Here is a 6,000-nt window from a genome sequence, read left to right on the forward strand (position 1 = left end):
CGGTATGCCGTGCCGAGCGAGGAGATGTTCAGGAATTCTATTTCTTCCTGGATGTACTTGTGGAGGTAGTTGCGGTATTTGAGTACCAAATGCTACTTCAAATCCTTGATACCAAAATTTTTGTGAAGGGTATGAAAAATATTGGTAAACTCCGACACGTCTTGGTCCCTTCATTGCCGTAGCTTGGTCCACTTTATGTATTTATCCTCATAGCTTCCAATAGGGTAGTAGTGCTCCTTGATGGCAGTCTGGAATGAATTCGAAGTGGGTGTGGCTGAAAATAGTGAGCCTGTACTTTCATCCTTCTGCTCGCAGTAGGTTTCCCACTAGTCCTTGACGTGGGGGGCTTCTTTGAGAAGAGCGAAAATAATCTTTTCCCGACTCGAAAAATCATGAACCAAAAAATACCCTTCTAGCAGATTTAACCATTTATCTACAACATCTGCATCTATTTGACTTTTTAAGATGGGGATTTCAAAATTAACTTGTACCTTAAAGGGTGTGGCTTTTCCAGAGTAGCTATTGGAAGTCGATGCGTCACCTCTAGGTAGCCGCTGAAGGATCTGGGAAAAGTTGTCCATAATCACATTCCTTTGTCGCTCGAGGGCTTCTTTGAGCAATATTTTGATAGGATCTCCTACCCCCTCATCTTTCTTTTCATCTGCCATTGGAGGCTGTCAGGATTTGCGAGGCTGGCCTTGCAAAGGTTCGACCAGTTCAATCCCTAACTCCTTATATCCCGACCTCGTTGAGGACATGCAAAGAAAAATAGAGAAAATGTAGACCGCTCTGATACCACTGATCTAGATTTAAACAGGAATGAAACAAGTTACATAGATAACCATAAATATAGAGATGCAGTGGAAATAATACTTCATTTCATTACTGTAAAGTACTGCAATATGTTTACAAACAAAAATGGAAATAAACCAGCTAGGGCGATGGTAGCTTACCTCTTAGAAGAGATGTGGCGGCTACATGCCTCTAAAATATGTTACAATGAGGCTCAAAGGCCTATTTATTGTTGAGAGACAATGAAAAAACCCTAAACATCCAAAAACGTAACCCTAGAAGATGAAATGCCAAACTGTGGGCCCCGTTTGGGTAAATTGGTACATCAACTTCTCGGGGTCGTAACTTTGGCATACGATCTCCGTTTGACATGCACAATATCTCGTTAGAAAGATCTATCTGGGAAATAAAACTTTGGGAAGAGAAACATCGGTCCATGGACCCATGTTTCTCCCATTTTTCCTAAGAAACATCATTTAGCCTCAAAATGGCTCGCAAGTTCAGGACCCGAAAAACTGCTAAAAACAGTAAACTGTGCTACAATTAAGGAAACTGAAAAGCTGAAAGAAACAATGGTGGGGGTCCAAGTGGACTTGGAGGGTGGCCACCAATGTCCACCTGGATCATTCCCCCCCCTTAGGAAGAAATGGTCCCTATTGTGTTGAGTTCATCCATGAGATCAGGAAACCTCTGCTGAACTTTGTCCCTGGTGAGCCACTTGCCCCGGTGAAGGAGTTGGCCTGCTTTGACAATTCAATACAGTTGGATATTCTGCTGGCCAGTGTGCTTGATTTTTGTGTCCATGATCTGATCAGTTGCAGCTTGTTCCATGCAATCTGGATTTAACTCTGTGGGTGTGAGTTGTTTTGCAATCTTGGATGTGTCTAGTAATGGTGGAAAGTATGGCCGAAGGCGGTCCACATTGAACACTTGGTGCAGGCCAAGGAATGGGGGAATGTTGAGCTCAAATGCATTGTCTCCCATAGGCTTGGTAATGGTGTAAGGACCATATTGGAGTGGTTTGAGTTTTCGATAGGGTCCGGTAAGGCATTCCTTTTGCAAATGCAACTAGGCTTTTTCGCCCACCTGAAATGTGTTTGGCACCCGATGTTGATCATGTCGCTGCTTGTACTTCGAATTTGATTTCTCCAAAATGTCATGGACCTGTTGGTGAATATGTTGGATGTGCTCAATGAAGTTGTTTGCCTTATCTGTTTCGGACTGGACATGAGCCGAATCTGCATGAGTAGTTGCAAATGGCATGGCCACATCAATGGGACATAGTGGCTGGAATCCCAAGCCCACCTAAAAAGGGTTGTGGTCAGTCAAGTTGTGGAGAGCCTGTGTTGAACATAGGAGAGACTCTCATCCCATGTGCATGGATGCTTTGAGTTGTACATGTGCAAAATATGTACGATCATCCTACTCACAACCTCTGTCTGGCCATTTGTTTGAGGATAGAAGGCTGTGGAATTAGTGAGTATGGTGTCCAGCATCGACCAGAGGCTAGACCAAAATGTATTGAGGAACCTACTATCCTGATCTAAGATGATAGACTATGGAATCCCAGAGTTTACCCACACTCATTCAAAGAAGAGTTTACCAGTGGCTTCTGCTGTGATATTTTTCTTGCAGTCCACCATAATGGCCATCTTCGAGAACTTGTCGACGACCACGAAAACATAGTCATTTCTATGCTTAGTAGAAGGAAGGCCCAACATGTAATCCATGGAGATGGATTCCCAAGGTCGACTAGGGGTAGGCGGTGGGGTATAGAGGCCTTGCTTCTTGATGGTTGGTTTGGCAATGGCACAGGCAGTGCATGATCTGATATATTTCCTGACATCCTGTCGCAGATTTGGCCAATAAAAATACTTCTGCAGTACTGCCACCATTTTATCTACCCCAAAATGCCTAGCAGACCGACTATAGTGTGCTTCCAAAATCATCTTGGCATGATCACTTGAAGGAACACAAAGGTGACCCAGGTGGCATAACAGCCCATCCTGGAGGTGAAAATATGGAACATGATGACCCTCCAAGAGTGTCTGGTATGTTTGGCCGAATTCTGGGTTGCTTTTGTAGAGAAGTGGCCAACTAGAAGTCTCGTGCCCACAAGAGTTGAGCACGGTGGTCAACGCCATGATTGGTGGTCGACTGAGGAAATCTGCAACATTATTGGTGTTGCCTTTCTTACAATTGATATTTAAATGGAATTGTTACATGTATGTGGACCACTTCTGATGGCGATCTTTCTACAATTTCCCTTGGGTCTGTATGAACTGCAGGGGTCGGTGGTCTATGTGGATGACCATTTCCTTCCCCAAAATGTAATGCTTCCATTTTCGGTAGGCTTGCATAATGGAATACATCTCTTTTTCATAAGTGGGATACGTTCAGACTATGTCTGAAAGTGGCTCACAATGATATGCCACTGGATGCCTGTGTTGAGTAAGGACTACCCCAATAGCATGCATCTATCTCGACCTCAAATGGTTGTTGCAAGTCTGGTAACGTGAGCACTGGTGCCTAGCAGAGGCGATCTTTCAACTCTATGAATTCCTTCTGTTGAGATTCAGACCAAAAGAATTTTGATTTTGCTCCTCCCTTGGTGACTTGACTCAAGGGCCAAGTGATATGAGAAAATCCCAACATGAACCTGCGGTAGAAGTTGGCAAGACCTAGAAAGCTACGGAGCTCTGTTAGAGTGGTTGGAGATGGTGAATCCTGAATGACTTGGATCTTGGTTGGATCCACATGCACCCCCTGTTCATCAATAATGTATCCCAGATACTGAACCTGGGTCATGCCAAAAGTGCATTTCTCCAAATTGGCACATAACTTATGTCGCCGCAGTGTTTGGAGAACCTGTCGGATGTGGTAGAGGTGCTCTTCTCAACTCTGGCTAAAGATCAAGATGTCATCCAAGTATACCACTACAGATGAGTTGGTGAATGGCCACAAGATGTCATCCATTAGCCTCATGAAGGTTGTAGGAGCATTTGTCAATCCGAAATGCATAACCAACCATTGGAAAAGGCCCTCCTTGGCTTTGAAGGCAATCTTCCACACATCGGAGGGTTCAATTGGTACTTGGCGATATTTTGACTTCAAATCGATCTTGCTAAAATATTTTCCCCCCTTTAGTTGGTCCAGGAGGTCATCAATTTGTGGGATTGGGTACCTATTATGGACAGTAATATTGTTCAGTGCCCGAAGTCAATACAGAGTCTCCAAGTCCCATCCTTTTTTTGTACCAACACGATTGGGATCCCACAAGGTGATGAACTCAGACAAATGTGAGATTTCTGCAACAACTCCTAAATCTACCTCTTGATTTCATTGTTTTATAGAATGAAGTGTCAATAGATTGGTCCATTGGGCAGCGACACACTTGGGGTTAGATCGATGGAGTGCCTGACCTGACAGTGCAGAGGAACCCCTGTGGAGGAGGTGAAGATGTCCTCTTACTCCTCCATGACCTTGTCCATCTATAGTTGTCATACGGAGGGGCCTTGTTTGGAGGTCGTGGCCATCGTCTTCTTCTTTCCTTGAGGGTGTATCATTAGGAAAACAAATTTCCCAATTTTGGAAATGAGCTTACTGCATTGTTTTGCAGTAACCAAAGAGATGGTGGTTGGCATTGCTACCTTGGTATCCTGTACAACTTATTTCCCAAAGTAACAATAACAGCAAGGGGCCTTGATTCATACACAACATGTCGCTTCCAAAATTATGATTGTCCTAATAATACATCACAAACATCAAAGGGAGCAACGTCACACAATACCTCATCCGTGAAGGGCTTGATGTTGTATGGAAGGCGACACTGCTGGCTTACATGAAGATCTCGTCCTTAGTGAAGCCACCCAATGGTGTATGGTTGTGGATGTGCTATGATTGGTAAGCCTAGGAACTTCATGACCTCTGCTGAAATTAGGTTCTTTTCACTTATGCTGTCGACAATGAACTGTAGTGGAAGAGATGCTCCTCCTCCTCTGGGTGTTCGGGTTCCTCCTTCTCGATCTTCGTGGTGGCAATGGTGGCGTTGGGCCACATCGATAATCTTCTTCCCTTTGTCATTCCCCTTGTTAGGTTCTGACTCAAAGTCCAAACATGCATCTGATTCTGATACCCTTAGCTCGGCCACTAGTGACTACTTGGCCCGACACTCACTTGTGTTGTGAGTGGAGCTCTTATGGAACTCATACCACTTTCCCATGTCATTTTTTGGCTTCGCTGCACTGTTCTTTACTTTTAGCTTTGGCGGGATGTCTTAGGTCACCATGCCTTGAATTTATCCATTGTTCTGTGGTTTGGGGGCACCTTTCCCTTGCTTTGGATTCACAAATTCAAAGTCTCGCTTCTTCTGTTTAAACTTTTGCTCGACCTTGATGGCATATCGGTATGCCGTGCCGAGTGAGGAGATGTTCAGGAATTCTATTTCTTCCTGGATGTACTTGTGCAGGCAACCGTGGTATTTGAGTACCAAATGCTACTTTGATTCCTTGATACCCAGCTTTGTGCGAAGGGTGTGGAAAATATTGGTAAACTCCGACACGTCTTGGTCCCTTCCCTGCCACAGCATGGTGCACTTTATGTATTGATCCTCATAGCTTCCGACAGGGTAGTACTACTCCTTGATCGCAGTTCGGAATGAATTCCAAGTGTGTACAGGTGAAAATAGTGAGCCCGTACTTTCATCCTTCTACTTGCAATAGGTTTCCCACTAGTCCTTGACGTGGGGCGCTGCTTTGAGAAGACCGAAAATAATCTTTTCCCAACTCGAAAAATCGTGAACAGAAAAATACCCTTCTATTAGATTTAACCATTTATCTACGACATCTACGTATATTTGACACTCGAAGATGGGGATTTCAAAATTAAATTGTACCTTAAAGGGTGTGGCGTTTCTAGAGTAGTTGTTGGAAGTCGATGCGTCGCCTCTATGTAGCCGCTGAAGGATCTGGGCAAAGCTGTCCATCATCGTGTTCCTTTGCCGCTTGAGGGATTCTTCAAGCAAGATTTTGATAGGATCTCCTGCCCCCTCATCTTTCTTTTCATCCACCATGAGAGGCCATTGGGATTTGCGAGGTTGGTCTTGCAACGGTTCGACCAGTTCAAGCCCTAACTCCTTCTATCCCGATCTCGTTGGGGACATGCAAAGAAAAACAGAGAAAAAGTAGACCGCTCTGATACCATTGATCC

Source organism: Pinus tabuliformis, chromosome 9, assembly GCF_031772625.1.
Source record: "Pinus tabuliformis cultivar Carrire ecotype Pingquan chromosome 9, CPIR1, whole genome shotgun sequence".
Taxonomy (NCBI): Eukaryota; Viridiplantae; Streptophyta; class Pinopsida; order Pinales; family Pinaceae; genus Pinus; species Pinus tabuliformis.